The sequence below is a fragment of the Camelus bactrianus genome, chromosome 8 (assembly GCF_048773025.1).
Source record: "Camelus bactrianus isolate YW-2024 breed Bactrian camel chromosome 8, ASM4877302v1, whole genome shotgun sequence".
Lineage (NCBI taxonomy): Eukaryota > Metazoa > Chordata > Mammalia > Artiodactyla > Camelidae > Camelus > Camelus bactrianus.
The window spans coordinates 56,584,713-56,607,225 of record NC_133546.1 but is presented as its reverse complement, the minus strand read 5'-3'; the positions used below and the strand labels follow the sequence as shown (position 1 = coordinate 56,607,225).

At 34.7% G+C, this 22,513-nt stretch overlaps 2 long non-coding RNA genes across 2 annotated transcripts in view; one reads left to right on the top strand and one right to left on the bottom strand.

Moving 5' to 3' along the window:
- The window catches only part of LOC123614944 (uncharacterized), an 85,104-nt gene extending 83,908 nt beyond the window's left edge, over nucleotides 1-1,196 (top strand). Inside the window, exon 4 of the long non-coding RNA XR_006722450.2 lies at nucleotides 837-1,196. This is a non-coding gene — a long non-coding RNA (uncharacterized LOC123614944). The remainder of the gene's footprint in view (nucleotides 1-836) is intronic.
- LOC123614943 (uncharacterized) overlaps nucleotides 1-22,513 on the bottom strand; it is a 92,679-nt gene that overhangs the window by 9,248 nt on the left and 60,918 nt on the right. The window lies entirely within an intron of this gene.

Genomic DNA, 22,513 nt, shown 5'->3' with positions numbered 1-22,513 from the left:
CAAAGAAATTCAAATCAATAAGAACAAATCCACAGAGTAAGTGGCGGGACTCTGCACTAAAGTCAAAGAAGGCTCAACCACATTTACCCTCATCAGAGAGAGATGAGTTAAACTCACTCCAAGATACTGCTATTCCCAGGGCAGAAGGGCTAAAATTTAAAAACTAAAATATCAAAACTGGGTGAGGATGTGGGACAGTGGAAACTAACACACTGCTCTTGAGGGTGTAAGGTGGTACAACCACTTCAGAAAACAGTTTGTCATGATACCAACGCTGGAACTAAGTGTACTGTTTGATACAGAAATTCTAGTTGAAGGTTTATACTAATTAGAAATGCATAAATCTGAGGACTAAGAGATATGGTTATTGTTTTGAGAATTCTTATGCATAAGAGCCCCAAGCTGAAACATTAATGCAAATGAATCTCATGAATAGAACATGGAGCAAAGGGAGCCAGACACAAAAGAATGGGATCTTGGGTATTGTAGTCATAAAGAGCTCAAAAGCTGAGAAATCAAAACTATTGTGTTAGAAGTAGGAATACGAGTTACTTTTGGGGGATGGGGTAGCGGAAAAGGGAAATGATTAGGAAGGGACATGAAAGGGTCTTATGGGTGATAGTGTATGTATTTCTCCCAAACTTTGCAGTTCAAAAGAAACATTTATTATATCAGTTTCTACAGGTCAGGAACCAGGACATAATTTATCTTATCTGGGTGCCTCTGCCTCAGTGTCTTTCATGAGGTTGAAATTAAAGTGTCAGCCTGGGACAGTCCTCTCATGCCTCAACTGGTGGTGAAGTATCACTCTAACCTCACTGATGTGCTTTTGGCAGGTCCTTGAAATCTGCTTCCAAGCTCACTCACGTGGATCTTTCCCCAGGACTGTCTTGTGACTCTGCACCTGACTTGCCTCAGCATGAGCGATTTAAGGGAGAACAAGAGAGGGAATGCCAAGAGGGAAGCCTCTGCTTTTGTGTTCTCTAATCTCAGAATTGACACTCCATCATCTCTGCCTCATGCTTTCTGCTAGAAAAAAGTCCCTAAGCCAAACCCATACAAGGGCACAAATAAACAGGAGGCAGGTGTGTGTCACTGAGGTCCACAGAGTTTGCCATAAATGGCAATGGTCAATTTCTTGACTTTGGTGGAGATTACATGAGTAATTGCTTTATGGTTGTTCACTGGACTGTATATGTTCTGTGTGCTGTTCTGTAATATGTTATCTTCTACAATAAAAATATTTTTAATTAAAAAATATACAGTCATAGAAGTGTCTTCAAGCTTCACTTCTTTGATTATTTGACTGGAATCAAGATGCTGTATAACTCCAAAGAACTTATTACCCACTTGTTTAGATACATGGATTGCTTTAAGAATATTTAGGAATATTCACTAAGGGTCCTACTTACAAATAGGTAAACCCACTGGAATAGAATAGTTCAAAATAGAAATTGACAATGAGCTGATCTTTCACACGGGAAGCAATTGTTCTTGAGACCCTATTTAAGCCTTGCTTACTTAGCATACTTCTTTAGCTGCTTGAGGACAAAGTATACCTGAGAGAAAGGCTCACATTTCAAATTTGCCACAGATGCCACTCTCAGTGTGAACTTAACGACTTTCCAAAGTCACAAAACCTTAACTATAATTTTCTAAATTTAAAAATAAAAATTTTACAAAATAAAGACTTATTATACAGAAATTGCCAATACTGACTGAATGGGAAAAGAAAAATGTCAATTGATAATATATTTTTGTCATATATAAACAGGGACAAAGAAAACATTTTCATTAGTACCTAAACATTAATATTACACTTTTAATAGAAACAGAAACAATGCACATGGCATTAACAGAAAAAGCAATCATATTTGTACTAGTCATCCAGGAACAAAACACATATATAAATAAATTCTTTCATAGGGAAAAGAGGAGCAGCTTCCATTTAAATATACCACTCACTCATTCCTTGACAAACCTGACAAATGGCACAGCCCAGCCAGTCAACCTGCCCTTCTTGATGGGAAAGAACACAGAAGCGAGCATGGATCTGAAACACTTGTCACTTTCCCTCAAGTGGAGAAATCCAGAGGGAACTTGAGAACAGGTTAAGTACCAAAGAAAAATACGATGTTTCTATTTTATGTAATCCTTTAGTGTAAGTAAAAAGCATTCAATACCAAGATATATACAAAGAGCTACAAATAATGTACATCAAACTTGACTTTTTAAAAGCGTATATTAAATAACGAAATCTAAATCATCAGATGTTAAGAAGAGTTTCACACACATAACGGTAATAAGTATGTAAGTGTCGATTACTGAGCTACTCTTTCTCCTAACTCCAGAGCCATCTGTCTGTGTCACGATGCTGGGGTGGAGACCTCGCAAACCACACTGCCAGCTGCTCCCTGATAGGTTCCGTCAGCAGGGTCACAAGAAAGGGCCTGCAAGGCTGGAGCGGGGGAAAGGGCTCGCTCTGGCCTCTGCTTGCTGGTCCTGCCAGATGGCTCAGCAATAACCCTTCACCCTGGCGGCAGTCATGGATTCCCATGCCTAGTTTTTCGCCCACTCCCAGACCTCCTAAGTACAAGGGACGTGGCTCTTGGGGCCATCCACCCACCTCCTCTGGTTCCCGCCAGAGGTGCTGGCAGCTTCCAGCAGACACTGTCTCTGTTACCTCAGTGTTTCCTTTTTATAGCTTCTGTTCTCTAACATACACTTACACAATTTCAGATCCTGGCTTCTCTGTGTTTAAATAACAAATACGGTTTCTGTTTGCCTGCCTGTACCTCCACTGATACAGTAGTCTACACAATAATCAGTAATTATTACAAAGTTGTATTATGGCCTTATCTGAGCTTATGGTTTGCTGAAGAAGGAAAAAACTTTTTCCTCCACCAGTTTAAATGAAAATAATGTCATTGGTTTAAGAAGAAAACACTGATTACCACTTAGATTTTCGTAAGTCTATGTACAAACAATTTTTGGACTCCAAACTATGTAACTGCTTCATAAAAATCATAAGAGGTCATGCTTGTTAGACAGAATAAACTCTAAGATTACTAATGTACATCCTTCTAAGAAGCATCAGGCCATATTATGTGTGAAAAAACATAAATCATCTATAAATGTAATATAAAGTAAGAGCAATTACTTTATTAACTATAGAGAAAATAAAAGTATACTAATTTTTTTTGGTACTGGTCAAAACAATTAATAAAAATTATTCAAAAATTACACAAATACTTGGAAGTTTACCAGCCTAATACTATGTTTGGTTGGATACTATTTTTAGAAAATACCAACAAAAATGTTTCCATTGCATAAACATGCAGTTTTTCAAAACAGTTTTAAATGGTTGTGACTGCTACATTGTGTTATATACATATTTTTGATGAGGTTAATGCCTGTGAAAATGTTTGTCATAGATTTCCAGAGATGACACTTAGTACGTAATTTTTTAATAGAACATTTTTTTCTACGTATGATTCACAACTTCATGAATTTTTGGTGGTTTCTCATTTTTAAAATAGAACACAATAGTAATTTTGAAAATAAAAGAACTAATTGAAAAGCATATGTGAAGGATTTGGGGCATAGAATCCTAAATTTTAATAATTATTAGTCAATTTGCATTAAGCTACCTTGGAAACACTCTTTTTTTCAAATAATATTAAGCTAATTAATTACAAACATCAAAATGCAAAATTGACTATTATTATGTGACAGATATGACGTGTATAGTAGGATATAAAATCATATTAAATCATTTAGTAAATTAATTGAGAAAAATGATAAAATAATTATGTAGTATGGATTTAATTTTTTCTGTTCCTGAAAACTTTGTCTATTGAACTTTCTCTGTTGTTGGAAAGAGTGTCCTTGAAAGCTTCTACTTTGATTACCGCCTCTACTGTAGCAGCTCTCCAAATTATTTAGTAATTTATAATGGCCAAATCGTTACCTCTTTCTGATCTTTATCTTTGAGGAGCACAGGTAATAACTTCAAGCTCATAAAATCACTCTTACTTTCTATTGGGTCATGCAAGAATTTCAATATCTATGTGGGTACCATGAGATCCTTGTTAGAATATAAAATTCCAAGTCTGGAGTAAGGAATATGTAATGCTTGGTATGTGGGGTTGCTATTAACACCGACTCTAAAGAATTCTCGCTTTCAATATCTGGAAAACAAGTAGGAGTACGTAGCTGTCTTAATTGGGGAAAACCACCAGCTAGCCTGTGATACTAAGAAGTGGTACCAGGCCACCAAGATGTATCCCATAATACGCTAAAAATCACTCGGGGATATTTTGAATGGACATTTTAGAGACTGACATTGGGGCTCTATCAGCAAACTAATATTTATAAGTCTTTCAAAAGGTAACATGATGGCTGAAGTGATGGTATAACTAGAGTGAAATGTCATTCCTTTACTTCAGGTGATGTACAAGTAGGCATTTACTGCTATCACCCTCTGGAAGTTTAACCATCAACTATCTTGGTTTTTAAAAACAAGCAGCTGATTTTGATCCAGGGCCACCAAGAGAAGTAATAGAAAAAAGAATATGTAGATGGTACACTGTGATTCATTGTCTCTTAAACTAACAAACACAATATTTATATGAACAATGGTGTGGAGATTTGACCCAAGATAAATGACTATTCCTATCACTGCATCCCTGGGAAAAAATGATAAAAGAACACACAGTAGTGATTCACTGTAAGGAAAGGAAGGGGTTAATCCTACATTTGTGTTGAAATACTGTTCTTCTACATCTACCCGACCCATGGGTACACCTGTCAGGAAGCCTCCTTGAGTTAATCTCCCCCTCAGTGAAATACACATGAGAATGAATGGTTTCACTATAAACATTAATGCATGTCCAAAGGCTTGTGGGTTTCCAAGGCACCCAGGACAGTGCAGAGACTTTGAGGCCACAGGTTGAAGTTCACACTGAATTCATCAGGCTCTTCATATTTGTAAGGAAAGAGGTTTATTCTTATTGTCATTGTTCTTTCTACCTTGTGGTAAGAAACTATTCAATCACAAAAATGTGAACTGCATCACATATGAGCAGCTTCCTATTTGGTTAAATAAGGCTGGAGTCTACATTTGTATTGGTAGTAATGCTAGGCCTACAAAGATGCTGAAAACTGATAAGAAACTGAATAGTTTCTCAAAATGACAGTCTGTAAGTGGTAGGGATCCTGATTTAGACCTGGAAAGATAATCTGTAGTGAATATGCTGCTCTTTCTTCCCTTATAAAATTTTGAAGGCAAAGGTTGAAAATTACTGACTTATTGCCTCATGAATTCATTTGAGGTGGCACATATTGAAATTGAAAGCACTATTACGTGGGTAGCCCATTGTACATGGTGATAAGAAAGCTATTACTGAACTTGGCTGAACATCTGTCAAGCATGGCTTTTGAAATGAGTCCTGTGCACACTGAGGCTCTGCCATGAGGAAAACAAACTCATTCTTTCTAACAAGAGATACTAAGTCATGATCCAGAAATATGTGCATGTCCTCCTATGTCCCTGTGAGAGGGACTTTAGGGCCCTGAGAAAATTAAGCACTGGGAATTACAGGCTATAAAATAAAGAGAGTTGATGCTTCTTTTTTGATAAATTAGTGCTTTAATTACTCAGAGTTGATACTTGTGATCAACTAGAATAAATTAAGCAATTCTGTAGTGGCAAATGACCTCAAAAACTTCAGTGGCTTTAAAAAAACAATGTTATTTTTTGGCCGTGTTATGTGTCCATCATTGGTCAACTGTATCCTCTTCTCTCTCTCTGTCCTCTTTTCTTTTTTCCACTTTGGGACCGAGTGTGATAGAGCAGCTCCTTTTCAGGCTTTTTCCATGCTAATGACAGAGGGGAAAGAGGCAAGGTGGCAGACATCATAATAGTTTTCAAACCTGCTCAGAAGTGGCACATGTCACTTCTACTTTTATTCCATTGGCCAAAGCAAAAATGGTGGCTCTGTTCATGGCTCTTTTATACAGGTACGGAATGGTCAAGGGCTAAAGCTGACTGACCTCCGCTGAACGACTCCTCTTTACAGTCCTTGTTATTTAGTGTCTCTTCTATGCCAGTACTCTTTAGTCAGCACAGATACAAGATACAAAGATGTGTGCTTTTGTGCCCATTCCCACATAACTGGGTGAGGATGAAATTTTCAACTGCATTAGCTGACCCCAACTTTCAGCTCACTCTCATGTGACCTTTGTAATTATATAGGTCAATGATACCCTTGCTGGATATCCATGCATTTCACTCCTAGGAGCACCATAGTCTATCAGCAGTCATCACAGATCCCTGCAAGTCAGGACTTTGGTTGCTGTTTTGGATTTATTACCTGTTATGGTAATGATGAACACCTTGCCTGATAGTTGCTGTCATCTGACTTATGCTATTCAGAATCTCATTTATTATTTGCTTCTAAAGAACCCAGAAGCCTTCTCTACCATTAACTCTGACCCACAAAAAAAAGTTACAACTAAGCTCCCTAGTAATGCCGGTGCCCTGACCGCTTGATCCTCCCTTATTGCTCTAGTGAATGAAGTAGCCTCTAGGTCCTCCTAGAGAGCATAGGCAGCTTAAGGGGTTTACTGATAATATATAATAAATTCATTCTAGCATAATAACCTCTCTGAACCTCTTAAATGCTTCCTCAGTACTATGCCAAGAAGATTTTCACATCTACCCCCCATATTTACTGTAGACCCTCATGTTTTCCAAGCTTCAAGGAGCCATTCCAGCAGTGTATTCAGATTTGCTCCTGGTATCTTTGTTCCTTCTTAAATTCTGAATTATAGAAGAGTGTCTCCAATAAGTAGATTCCAAAGAATCTCAGGCTTTTTTTTTTTTAGAATTCGTAGACATATTTTGAAAGGCTTAATTGTACATTACTTAATACTTTAGTCAAAATGAAGGATGTTTTATCCTGATCATTAAGAGTTATATTGGAAAAATACAGTTTGAATTCTGATCAACGCAACACAGACCCTCTACATTATGAATTTATGAATGAAAAAACATTCATTTTTGCTCCAGAGTGGATGCTTTCTGGCTTCTAGTCTGGTGGCTTCCTTTGAGTATCAATTTAGCTTACTGGCCACATGGTACGTGGTATCTTTTGGGCATATGTACAAAACATGTTCTTAGCTGTACCCATGTGAAAGGAGATTAGAGGCAACAGAACAGTTCTTCCAAGACAGCGTCAATGGAGTTGGTCCACATGGCAGATCTTAAGTACTTTGCAAATAATACAATTGTTTACTCTATTTAGGCATCACTATGACCAAAGAGACCCTTATGGATGTGATGGAGAGGCGACTGTGGTGGGTTTCCTTAGATGCCAAATGCCAAAAGGCATTCTTGTGAGAAAAAAATGTAGTTTGGTAATCTACAGATCCCAAAACATTTTGTTGTTAATAAATTCATTATCTGTTAGTCCTGACAAGTCTCTGTTGAAGCAGCAATGCTAATTTTACTAGAGCACAGAAGACTCTAAATCTGCCTCTGGTAAGTCAAGTACCATGCTGAAGCTTAAAAACTATGTCTGTAATAAAGCTATTCTTTAATTTAGGCATTAGTGCATCCACACTGGGAATTACATCTATTTTCTTTCATCTCAGGAAGAAAGAGCCCCCTACCCCTACCCCTACCCCACAAAACATATGATACCATGACAGTTCCAAAAGTTGTTTTGGTGTCCTGTTGGTTTGTTTTTAATGCACAATTTATATACATTAATCTAGCCACCTCTGTAGCAGTCGAGAACATGCTCTGTTTTGACAGCCCTTATAAAAGTGCACAAGGCTAAGATATACTTAGTGTGGTCTCTCATGGCTTCCATACCTTGATGGACTCTCACCTTCTGATTTCCCAAAATTCTGAGATAGTTTAGCGTAATGATTATGGGTTTTGAATCAAAGTTGATTTTTATTCTAAACTCTCCCACTAACTAGGTACATGATCTCTGTTAAGGTATGTAATTATCAGCTTGTTTCTTTATCAGTAAAATGTACCTCTTAATAGTACTTATCCCACAGAACAAGTAGTCAACAAATTATTATTATCCTTATCGTCAACATGTTAACAAGGCTTACTGATCTTTTCTGAGCATGTTTATTTCTTGTGTATCTAGTCTTACTTACTTGTGAGTGAATGTTGAGCTAATGTCAACAGTAACATAAGAAAATTTTGTCTTTTGCGGGGAGTCCTATTTTTAAAAAAGTGGGTTCAGGAGATAGGATAAAATTAGGGAGACATATAGGTGGATAATGAAAGAACATTGTGATTGATTTGAGTAGAATGATATTAAGAAATAATAAAAACTACTGTAAAGGAACCTGGATTATATGGTAAATTACATAATAATAAGAGGGGACAAGTATGTGTTGTGAGGTCCATTATCAGTAAGAAGTCTTAATAAAAAGTGATTTTAAAAAGGAAAAAAAAAATTAGTCACTAGACCATGACAGAGTGATATCTTAAGGGAAATCAGGACCATAATGTTTGTTCTCATGTGATCTAGAATGTATGCAGTTGCCTGAATTATGAGTATATAACAATCACTCCACTCATATAATTCCTATTATGGAAAAAAAAAAGGTTCAATGGAATAAAGAAACCTAAATTAGATATATGTTCACACAAAGAGTAAGTTAGTGGAGTAACTCAGAGTTACATTTAATTCTAAGTTATTCTTTTTAGTAGAAACACGTTTTTAATGTACCTTGGTCTGTTGTACACTAGTGGAATTTTTATGTTCCTGACTTTGGTGAGCTTACCAGCTACATACCCATCATTTTACTGAAATTTGAGGCACTAGGAGTTCTGCTATAAGGGATTCTCTCAGGTACACTTAGCGGCTGCTGCTTCAGGGAAATTTTTGAAGCAATTCATCTCCAGTAAGTGGTCTTTTACAATTTCACTTTGATTATATTGCATAAGAGGTTTGGGAAAGAAATTTAAAAAAAAATTTAAGTAACAACTTTACTTGAAGCATTCTTAGCTAAACTGCTAGCAAAAAACAAGGGCAAAGAGCACAATGAGGCAGTAAGTAATCAGAGATAAGATACATTTTTCAACAAGAATAATCACTTAGAACATGATGCAGAACAGTTTGATGAAAACAGTCTATGGCTTCAGCTTCAAACTAAAAACAAACTTCACAGGTATGACATGAGCCAAACTACGGAAGTGCTCTGACAACCTCCTCCACATAGCGCATTATTGCTGATTTGTAACGGACTGCACGTGATAATGACGATTACTATGTGTATGAGCTGGCCAAATCTCAGCTCTCGTCTAAAAGACAATACAAGATTTTGACAACACTTAACTTTATATGCCCAAACTAGACAACAGAAGATGCTTCTTTCTGATGTTTGCTAGTAATTATCTGTCAAAACAGTAAGAGTGTTCTGTTGACTTCCTCTCCATAATAAATTCTGTGATCCATAAGGAATTTCTTTATGAAGTAGATAATAAATCAATGATCAAATTTTTGTGTTCATCATATGCAAGTCATGTTAGAAGTTCTGAAGTATACAAAGATACATCTGAAAAACTTAATATCTAGTTGGTCAAGTTACTTAAAGTCCATTAACTTCAGTTTTCTTATCTGTAAAATGGGAAAAATAATAGCACCTATCCAGTAGGATATCAAAGTATCAGGAGTCTCATAAAGTCTCTGGAAAATGCCAAATTCCGGGGGCAAATGTTATTATGTGTGTGGGAGGTGGGGACTAGTGTTTGTTGAGAAGCCAAGAGCACAAGTCCAAGTCCAAGTGTTATACATAGGAGAGATTTTTGTGTGTTGCGTGCCCTTATACATTCCCATATAAAATGAATGCATCTTTGCCACCTTAGATAGCTATGAAAGTTTAGAAAAAAGCAAAGGTAGAGAGATATAATCTACCATAAATCTAATTATTTTAAAGTAAAAAAATTAAGACGTAAAATTATTAAGATAGTATAATATTGGTGCTAGAGTAGAGAAAATAATCACTGGAACAATAAAGAGATTCCAGATGCAAACTCATACATGTATTGGAAGTCATGACCAAGTGTTTCAAATGCAGTTTGGAGTGAAAATTTCTTTATGTGCTTATATGCTGAAATTCTGTTCTTCCTTTTAATGCATATGTTTGCTTACTATTACAAGGGCAAAATGCTCTATTAATCAGTGAAAGTAGCTTATACACAAAGAAGTAACTAATAAAAACTTTCAAATATTTACAAGAACAGGAAAATAGATTGATGATTAAAAATGAATGTTAAAAAGGGGCCTTAGCTAGATAACTGAAGAGAAATACGTCTTCAAAAAAAAAAAAAAAAAGCTAATACAAATTTAAATGACACAAAGCAGAATAATAGAGATTTATTAAATTATAATTCTAATCTTTGTAGAATAGTTTATTGTACTAGTATTCATAATACTCAATAAAATTTCATTTAAGTGTTATTAATTTGTAGTTATTCATCAGTGGTACAAGTTTCTCAAGAAAAAGCCCTATTTAAAAATTCCTCATCTTGTGAGGCTTAATTAAAAGCAGAACTTTCCAATTCAAATTTTAGGAGGAATACAATTTTTAAAAATCATGGACAATAATATTTCTGACAAATCATCTCTGATTCTTACACAGCCAGGTTTATAAAGAATATGAAGACACTAACAAGAGGAAAATGAGGTAACCTAAATATATTTTGTTCTCACTAATCAAACTTGAAAACAGATTTTACAAGAGAGCATTAAGATAATTTGCTGAAGTTCCCACCCTCTGCTTCTCTGACTCCACCTCACTGGGACTTCCACTCTGTTGATTCTATGGACATTCACTGTCTCTCACTCTATGTGTATCACAACTTATCTTCTTACAATTCAACTGAAATTCTAATTCCATGTTCAATCAGTATAACCACTCCCATATTTATATACTAGACTCCCTTGCTTCTCTCTCTCTCTCTTTTTTTTTTTTTTTTCTGTTTGGTTAGTGAAAACTACATAGTGAATTGGATCCAGAAATCTACTATATTCCCTAGCCAGCTGAATATGACTAGGTAAAAACACACAAGTTCACAGACATATCTGTTTGAATTTCATTGTCATCAACCTCAAGGGGTCCCTTAATCTTACTCCTAGACAATCTCATTATATGTCCCCGGTCCATTTCACACCTCCTTTTACATTCTCTTTCTTATCTGATGACCTTCCTGCCTTCTTGATTGAGAGTAGAAAATGTCTTCAGTCTTCCAAACTATATCAACTCCACTCCAGCATCTACACCCACATATTCTGGCTTCCTGTCTATGATCAGAGAGAAGCTATTCCAAAAGCTAACTTCTCCATTCCTTCTTGTCTACTGAAGACATCACTCCAGTAATTCTAAATTTTCTCCTCTATCTCGTAACTATTTGCTCTTTATTGGATCATTCCTTTAAAGCCTAAAAACATGTTGCTATTTATTTTTTTAAATTAAAGGCTTTACTTAAAACTCAGCTTTACTTAAAAGCAAAAACAAACAACAACATAAACAAACAAACAAAAACCTTACCAACCAGCTAGTGCTTTTGCTCTGTTGTTAACAAAATTCTTCTATGTTTAGTTTCTCTAATTCCTCAATACTCATTCTCTTTTGAACCACTGGAATTAGAATTTTGCCCCCAACTTTCAGCTGAACCTGCATTTCAGCTGAACTTCAGTAGCCAAATCAAAAGGATATTTCTCACTGCAGCACTTGACCAGTTAAGCATTCTTCCTTCCCTGATAATCTTAATTCATTGGGCTTTTGGGACAACTTATTGTACTGGGTTTAATAGTGGCCCTACATAATTCACATCCATCTGGAACCTGTGAAATGTGACATTATTTGGAAATGAGTCTTTTACAGATGTAAGCAAGTTAGAATGAAGTCATAATGAATTAGGGTAAACAATAAATCCAGTATGATTGGTGTCCTTTTAAGAGAAGGGAAATTTAGACACAGAGACATGGACAGAGGGAAGACACCATGAAGACACAGACACACAGGAGATAAGGACACATGAAGATGGAGGCATAGGTTGGAGTCATGTATCTATCAGCCATGAAATGCCCAGAATTATTGGCAGCCATGAGAAGCCAGAAGAGGCAAGGAAGGATTCTTCTGTAAAGCCTTAAGAGAGAGCATGAGCCTACAGACCTTGATTTTGGACTTCCAACTTTCAAAACTGTGAGAGAAGAAATTTCTGTCACTTTAAGGAACTTGGTTTATGGTACTTTGTTATCATAGCCCTAGGAATATTAATACACTGACTCTTCTGGTTTTATTTCTTCCTCACTGATCACCCTTTCTCAGTCACCTTTATTGGTTTTCTGCCTTCCTCTGACCCCTTAATTTTGGAGTTTCCTTAGGCTCAGCCTTTGATTTTTTTTCTTTTGTTCCCCTCTACCTGCATTTGGTAGAGGATTGTCAGTCCTCTGCTGAGATCATCTTGGCCCCCTTTTTGCCATATTAATGTGTTGGAAAGCATGTGGGAGTAGGAAGCTTCAATGTAATTTCACTTTCAACAGTCAGAACCTGCAGCTGTTTTGTATGTGCAGAACTACCCTTGAGATTTTGGAGTCTGTGTTTGTCTCCAGAAATTATTGATGCTTTTGAGACACATATTGATATAATCATACTTACGTCTTTAAAGGACACCATGGCTGCTCTACTGATGATAAATGGTAGAGGGCCAGGGATAGAGTCATAGAGACCTATTGGTTTATTATTACAATATCCTCCCTCCAGCACGCATGCATGCATGCACACAGACACACACACAAACACACACACAATGTCTAACCTCACAAACTGCAGGAAAATTTGAGGAAGATTATTCTTTTACCTAATTAGTTTTCCTGAGTAATACTTGGAATCCCTACTGATTGCCTGGATGTCCCAGAAACTTACTCTAGGTGTGGTTTCACCTCCATTACCTGTCCTTACTTTTAAATAAGCCTGTTCCAGAATTCTGAAAGAAACTCCTTCTGCTTTGTAATTGGTCTTCCGTTTTTCTTGTTCTTTTCTCCTCAATTTGTTTCTGCCTCAAGCATGTTCAATGCCCACCTACTTCACCCGTTAAATTTTCTCAAACATAACTAAGAGCAGGCTATAATAGTAAAACGTTGACTTCAAGAGAAGAAAAGCAAATAGCAGATGTTTAGGAAGATGATCACATGTCAATAGATAGGGACCATGCTAAATAAACTGTGGTGGTATTTTCATATATATGGAATGTCAAGCAACCAAATAAAAGGAATGAAAAGCTCTCTATATTCTGACATAAAAAGATCTCTGAAATACAGAGTTGAATAAAACAAGCAAGATGTAGAAGAGTATAGGTAGTAACCTACAGTTTATATTAACAAGACAAAAAGGATGTATCTGTAATTGCTAGTTGAAGCAATAGCCCAGTCTAAATAGTTCTGTGTCAAGCCCAGCTCTGTTCCTCTTTCCTGTCTTTCCTTCCTCACTCAGTGGAATCTTACATTTTCTATGTAAGTACTGGAAAATAAAAGACACACTTACTTCCCCCAAAGAATTTTCTGGTGTAATGAATACATATTTAGGAAAATGGATAAAAACAATTCATTTCTTTAATCTGCAAGTGCAGACCTCTAGTAAAGATACACCTAATTTGAGTGAAAATTTAAACATAAGTCTTACCACTGCATTCTGAAGTACTGGAGTTCAGGTCATGGTGAGTTTAAAATTATTATTTTCTAATGGGGGGATATATATTTTATAAAGAGTATTTTATGGTTTTTCTTTTAAAAATAAAATCCTATTCTACACTAAATTGGTGGATTCATCTCTAGAGAGAAATCTATGAGGAATTTTTATTTAACACCATATTGTAAAAATTTTGGATTCAAAGAAAAGTAGAGCAAAAAATATAATGAACATTCATATAGTCATGATTGAGATGTAACAGTTGTACAATTTTGTCATATTTGTATTGTTACTTTTAATAAAGTCTTTTAAATAAATTATTATGTTTTCATCTTAAAAACTTCAGAATCCAGCTCTGAAGAGTAAGGCTCTTTTACTACAAAAATATATTAAAACTATAAATAGTTAACAGGAAGTCTATAGTATGATGTAATAGCCATTATATATTCAAACTTCTCTAGTAACCCCAGAGAAGTCTTTGACTTCTAGTTTGTTCATATTAGTATCCAATCAAAGATAGTGATTTGCATTTGAGTTTTGTGTTCCTTAAATTTTTCTTAATCTAGAATTCTCCTCCCTATTCACTTTTTTTTTCACGACATTGACTTGCTGAACATATTAAATAACATATTCTACATATCTTGTAGAATAGGTACACAAATTTTAAATGGTACTTATCCAATGTCAAAATAATGGAAACCTCAAAAAGCCTGCACACACACACTTTTTAATCATTTTCTTTCTTAATTTAGAGTAAGCATTTTTATAGATTAATAATCTTTGAAAACATTTTATACATATTTCTTATGAATTAACCTTCTCCCTTTACTTGGGTTGTTTCTAATTCCCCCTATTATATCTGACACTGTAACAAATTCCTGTGTACATAACTCATCTCTCCTGGATCTATTTATTTCCTTATAATAGATTCCCCAAAGCAGAATCATTGATCAACAAGAAGATGATACACATTCCCAGATACTTTTCTATGAATAGAAACTTCTTCAGTCAGCACTGGTTATGAGTACCTTTGTCCCCACATTCTCCCCAGTGCTGAGTACCGTGATGGTCACATTTGCATTCGTGTGAAAAATAAAAACAAAATTTCCTTTTAATTAAAAAAAAAAGTGTGATTTTTTTCATATCCCTATCCTTTTTTATTTATTCTTTGGAGACGCTTTATCTTCTTGCCCATTTTTCTATCAAGCTATTACTGTTTTTCTTCTCATTGCTGAACACTCCTTTTTAAATCAAGGATATTAAGTTCTTGTCATATCTGTGGCAGCATGTTTTTAAACAGCTTCCATTTGCCTTTTAAATTTCTGTTTTTTGACTTGAATATTTACTCTATTTTCTATCCTTGTTTTATTAATTTCCTTTACTTTTATTTATTTTTTAAAATTTTATTTTATTTTTAACACCTTTATTGTGGTATGGTTCCTGTATGGTAAACTACGCATATTTCAGATGTACAATTTAATGAATTTTGATAGATGTATATATACAGCCACAATCAAGATAGCTAACATTTCCATCACTCCCCAAGAGGTGCAATTTTCTAGTTCTCAATTTATCCCTTCCCATTCTCTTTACACCCTGGTAACCATAAATTTGTTTTCTATGTCTGTGAGTCTGTTTGTTTTGCAAATAAGTTCATTTGTGTCCTTTTTTTTAGATTCCACATGTAAGGGATATCATATGGCATTAAAAGACGACCTACGGAGTGGGAGAAGATATTTACAAATGATGCGACTGACAAGGGACTAATTTCCAAAATAAATAAACAGCTCATACAACTTAATATCAAAAAAAAAAAACAAACCCAAGCAAACCAATCAAAAATGGGCAGAAGACCTAAATAGACGTCTCTCCAAAGAAGATATGGCCAACAAGCACGTGAAAAGATGCTCAACATCACTAATTGCTAGAGAAATACAATCAAAACTGCAATGAGATTTCACCTCACACCAGTCAGAACGGCCATCATTAAAAAGTCTGTGTAGCACAGGGAACTATATTCAGTATCTTGTAGTAACTTATGGTGAAAACGAATGTGAAAATGGATATTTGTATGTTCATGTATGACTGAAGCATTGTGCTGTACACCAGAAATTGATACCACATTGTAAAATGACTATATTTCAATAAAAATATATTAAAGTACAGGAACTTATTGTGGCTAAATAGTATCTTAAAAAGAGGCAACTGAAGATTATTTATTAAGAAATTAGTGTAAATATATTCAATAAACATTATACTCTTCTCCAAAAATTAGAATACATGTGGTGACAGAAATCACTCTGTCTGTGTATGTGTCTGTGTGTATGTGTATAAAAGTATAATATAATCAACAGCAATTTAGGGTTCATGAAGAAATGGTTGATTCCAGTTTTAAGACAAGAAATGTTCAAGATAGGTCTGGAATATCTTTTTGTGCTAGAAAGCAAATATGCTCAAAAACTAATGTGGCCAAGTCAAAATGACACAGAAGACAACTAGAAAAAGGAACCAGTTACCACGGCTGAGACAATTTAGACATCAAAAAGAATAATGACTACAATTGAATACAACATATTCAGCATGTGAGAACCATGGATTGGTTAGGATGCACAGAATAATTCTGAATAATAGTAATAGTTACTGCCATGTGTCTTTTGTTTCTAATTCTAATGGGACCGTTTTTAATGGTTCACCATTAAAATTTGTTTTCCTATTTCTAATCTTCTAACAGGATTTGATTTAAAAATTAGAAATGGTTTGGGGAATTCACAGAAGATTACTTAATTTACTTTTATAAGTTTATTAACATGAATATAATTTTTGTTTCATTTGAAAAATAAATAAAATGTATTTTACTGATAGATTTATTAAATTAAATCATCTATTTACTCTTAGAATAAATGCTTCTTATTACTGTCATGGGAAATAGCAAACAACCCACCTGTAAAACTATCTAGTCTTAGAAGTCTTTTTAAAATAGTTTTCTCGGTTTTGTTCTGTTTCTATTATTTCTTCTTGTATATTTAACTCTTTAAATACTCAGGTAATTTTTAAATCAGTAGTGACACTACCTTTGGGGAAAGTAGTAACTATCTTTACTTCTAAATTTATTTTTATTTATTTACTTATTATCCTAAAATAGATTGTAGCAATTTCAATTTTATTTTATCTGAGGCTTTATGATTTATTTAATGTTACTTTACCACAGTCATAAGATACCCAAAAAGCTAATTATTAGAATCATGGACTGCTTTGTACTCAATTACAGGTTGTACAGTAGGAAAGTAAAGAAGCTGAGGTTTAGAACTGTTGTAAATACACAATTATTAATTATTAGTTCAAGGTGCAATAATTAAATGAGGACAACTTTAAAGAAAAATGTACATGAATCCTCTTTAAGGTTTGATAGTTGTGTTGTACTGTTTGAAGTTCTTTCAGAATGTCTGATTCTTTAAACAGTTTAAAGGAAAGCAGGTAAATGAAGTGAAAAAATCCTTTTTAAACTTTTTTAATAAAACAAAGTATTTTGTGATCTAAGGAAGTCAGAGTGTATATTTATATGTGCTGCTCCATTGATAAGGTATTTATTACAATTCATATTTTTCCTAACAGAAACTTAAACCTTGTAACAAGCCCTCTTGAAAAGTCTGGTAACGATACTAGAATGCAGAATAGAATTATTTTACACACTAAATGTTTACATGGTTAGAATTCATGTTAGTGTCACATTAATAAGAAAGTTTGATATTACAGATCATTGATCACATATGACCTGGAATGTCTTCATCACCGTTTTTCATATTCATCATAACTGCTCTTTAATTACTACACACAATTAGCTAATAATCTGTATGTGAGAAATACATATTATTAACTACTCCCCTAAACTGGAGTAAATCCTCTTTAGGAGCAGTAAGTCATGTATATTTTAGAGATTCACTGGGATCCACAGCCTATCCTAGGAATATAATAGACATTCAACAAACATTTGCTAACTGACTGATTCTATGATTATCAATTTCAAAAAATTTTGCTGGAATAATGCTTGTCTTTTGACCACTCAAAAAGAAGCAAATATTTTCTCTTTGTTGTATTATTCCTACACTCCCAGTCACTTCAGCATCAGCTGGATCTCCTTCTTTGATCCATCTCAGGATACCATTAAAATGAATACAATCACAATCACGTTTACTCACCTCAATCTATTACTTTCTGACATTGCCTTCTGATCTCTTCAACCTTGGTAACTATTATCACATTAAGCAACCTTTTACAATTATCAGTATTTAGAAAAGAATAACCCAAGGAGCAATTAAATGTGTTGCCCTTCTCGTAGTCTGTAATTTTCCCTTTTCCTATTAAGTAGTGGGCTTGGACTCTTCAGTGACATTCTTTTGATTCTCAGGCACTTACAATAAGTGTTTCCTTATTTCTTTTGGTAACCTCTGCTAATCGGGTTTCATTCCGTGACTCTTGTCTCCTGACTTTGCCCTAACACAGACCAAGTAATTACTACTCTTACATTTTTACCTTGTAACTACATTTTCCCTGCCTTTTTAATGTAATTTCAATAGTGCCCTATACTCAAGTTAGGGCATTCTAGGTTTCTGAAGGTGATTTTCTGAGATGAGACATATAATCAAAGTCCTAACTTCTTCTGTTCATAGCACTTACCAGAATACATTGTACACTAATCTTTCCGCACTTAAAAACATCAGAAATTTGAAACATTTATTCCGAACAAGTAATTTTTTGAATATTTGGCTTATTTTTCCAGGAGCAAGCTTCTGTTAAAATACTATACTTGAATCTATAACTATAAGACTAAATAGTCACAAAAAAAATTATGCAATGATAATTGACAAGGTTTTTTCGTTGTTGATTTTGCATATATCTGATTAATACTGTTAAATCAACAAGAAACAAAACTCTGGTATAAAATGCAGTATTTATCATTGTCAATAAAGGTAAATGTTTCTCACAATTCTAGGTGTAGTAAATTATTCAAGTTTACTGACAAGTGTGTGCATGAAGAACTCTGGTAGTGAACTTGAAGGTCTAGCAGTTCACACACTTCAAGGGGACAATCCGGTCCCAGACTATTATTCAGCATGACCAGCCACATATCTGGCCAGCTGGTCTTGGCAATGGAATGGGAACTTCATCAAACTATTTATTTTTTAAACTCTAAGTCGTTTTTCCTAAAGATGCCAAGATTACCACATCCTTGTGCATCCTAGGCTTCTCACAAATAGTAAACATTTCCGAGGTCACTTTGGTTCATGAAGAGAAAACACATGCACGCACACTGCTCTTAGAAGTCAATTTTAAGTTCACTAAAAGTGTATTTATTGTAATGCTAATCTTGTCCTTTCTTAGCTTTTCTTCAGGTTTCAGATTCTCTGAAAATTCCGTTTGCAATACTGAGAAAAGTACACACCTATTTTCTTTCAGTAAGTGGTAAGTGGGATTGATCACTCAGCCTGAAATAGAAAGTACAAAGCAGATATATATATATATAAACTCTGATTTATGGCAATGTGTATATTTCAGCTTAATGAAGATTCTTCTCTTGGGAACAGTGAGAGAATGGATTGGAGTGTTTTGATGTACAAGGGCAAAGGATATCTTGTTTTGTTCTGATTGGTTTCCCTATTTAATCTCAGACAGTCTTGGGAAGTTGTACAGCCCTAGCTGAATATTCTTTAAAAATGAGCCAAGTTTTCAACATATATTATTTAGAAACTAAAACAAAGAAACTCACTTTGATTGGACTACAGAACATTTGGTGTATCAGACATGCGCTAAGTACCCACCTGGAAAAGTGTGCAGTTGTCCGGCAGAAACTCTGTCCCACCAGGCATCTTTTTCATAATGGGAATTTTTATCATTTTGTGGGAATATAAAAGAATCATGATTGATAACTTAAAACCTAAATATGCTGCTAAGGCAGCACCAGGGCAGCAATGGCGCAGAAGAGAAGGAAGGAGATGGAGTGACTGTCAATGATCATAATTGTGTGCATGGCACCGGTAGCTCCGTGCACAGCACACAGCACACAGTCTAAATGAAACGTCTCTCTCCGAGGGTCTCACAGTCTGACGTGAACACAGTGACAACCAAAAAGGGGTCGCTTTATTTTTTTTTCCTTTGAAAAAGGAGTTTCTTTTTATTTGCCTTTGTCAGTCACTGGATAGTGGCATCTCCCTGACTAAAGAAAAATGCATGAGCCATGTCTGAGTGATCAGCATCCAAAATAGACTAAGTCAACTTGGACTTTTGATGTAAGTTTTATCACTTTCTTGATACACAAAATTAATACATGTCCATTTTAGAAAATTCAAACTAGCACAAAATGAAATTTAAAATTATGCATCACCACTTTATCCAGAGATAACCTCTCTTAATATTTTGTTTATGTTTTCTCAGTTATCAGTTTGTCAATCATACATCTAAATGTAACGATTTTCAACACAGTTGGGGCCATAGTCTGTATTTTTGAGACACTGCCATTTTTAACTCACTTTATCACTACCAATTTTCCATTGTTTTAAAGATTCTTCTTCCTGCTCATGTTCATGATTTTGGCAGTTCAAATGTCCCTGAGTTTATTTGTAAATCATATTTATGAAAATACTTTACTTCTCAGGGTCCAAAATAAGAATGTACACATTTTGGTTATTAAAGGAGAGACTTGCTTAATTTCTTTGTTTAATTCCTGTCCATTTTGCTCAAATCACTCCAAGTTTCTGCTTTTTGTGTTCCATTCCATGACACTATTGTGTGGTTTGATAGCCCTCAACTGAAAAGAATCACATGTATATTCTCTTTTTTCAGCCCAATGTGACTCTCTATCATAGTCTTTAATAATTTCTCTCTGCTAATTTTATTAGGGTATTTTTTTTAAATTATTTAAAACAGAGATAGTTAGAAATAATATGCTTTATTATTTAATGATTGATGGCAGTTTAAGAAAAGCTCTCAGTGTTCTAACTATTTGCTAAGGGGATATATTATTTTTGAGGAAACACTGCCTTGTACTGTACAAAAACATTCCTTTTACACCAACCTACAGGAAGCTTCAAATCACTGCAGTGCCAATAAACAGTGTGATCTTAGGCAAATTATTTAACTTCATCGAGACTATTTCTTTGTCTAAAGTAATTAAGCCTACTTTATAGAGTGTGAGAGAGATAATAAAATCTATTTTGCTGAATTTTTAGGAAGTTTAGTGATATATTATTTATTGGTGTATCTATATACGAATTTGTCCCAGTATACGGCAGGAATTCAAAATAATTATAGATACTAATATAATCAGCAATCTATTTTTGTTCATGTTGTTAATGCAAGCATGATCCTTCCGTGGCTGTTTATTTTTCTCTTTTTTGAGTCCTTTTTCTTTGGCTTTCTCTTCCTCTTCTCTCCCTCCCCATGTATTTCAATTTTCCTTTCCTTCTTTCATCTTAATTAGAGAAGTTAGTTTTTTTTTTTTAACAAGAGCTTACTCAGAAGCCCAATAGAAGTGATCCAAATATTATCCAGACCTTTTAATTCCATATCACACATTCCTTTTATTCCCTCCCTAAAGCCTATGTCTAGTTACTTACCTAATGATATTTACACAACCTTATTTTCAAGTTTGCTACTGTTAAGTGCTAATTATACAAAAGTTATGCTCCTTTTGCCATAGTTAATTTAACGTATTTTCTTTGTAGTTAATGATCACGTAATACCCTGAAGTGGTATGTTTTTAAAAAGTATAATAGTCTGCCATTTACCCAAAAAGCCATTTCATATAATTGATAAGCCCTTTTCCCCCTTTGGTTTGGCTCAAATATGGCTTGAAATGTTTTTCCCTAGTTAAGAGTCTGTTTTAACCTAAGAGTGACTAAAGATTCCTACTTAAAGAAATAGGCAGTTTATCCCCCAGCTTCCTGCAGGAGAGCAGGAAGAAGCTGACTAGGGCAAAATACCCAGTTTAATATGAAAATAATAGAAGTATATTAAAGGGGGCAAACTATCTAAAGTGAAGCTCTGCCAGGATGGAGGAGGAGAAAGTTCAGTCAGTTTGAAATGAGAAAACCAGGGTTCAATTCCCAGAACTGGTACTTACTTGTGGAATTGAAGAAGCCACTTCACCTTGCTTAGCCTTCATGATATTGTAAAAGTCACTTAGCCTTCTTAACCTTAGTTTCCTCATGTATAGATTACAGATAAGTAGTATCTATTTTGAGTAACTGTTATGAGCATTAACTGAGGGATTACAGATTTAAGTGGTTGTATACTGGCAGTTTTGTTTTTTAAATAAGCATTTTTTTCTAATGGTGAAATGCAATGGAGTGCTTCAGAAATAGACATAGCACACAGATGGATACAGAGACCAGATGTGACATAAAACTGAAAACTGGGTCCACACATATAATCCATCTGAAAGACAAAATAGTGCCTGACTTAACTTCATAATAGGGGTGAGGGAAAGCAAAAGACAAGGGAGAGTTACTACTAAATAAGTATGTTAGACAATTTTACTCATGTTGTACTATCAAATCCTTAGGACAACTTGAGAGTAAGTTTTATTATGCTCATTTCACAGATGATTAAATAGACGCAAAATAAGTTTCCTAAGTAACTTGTTCAATATCAGATGACAAATGAAGAGGAGAAGCTGGGAATAAATCAAACCCAGACAATCAGACCCAGAACATGCCCTTCCTGTCAGACCACTACCTCGATACATCTAGAAAAAGCCATGCACACAATTTGCTTATTCTTTGGTCTTCTATTA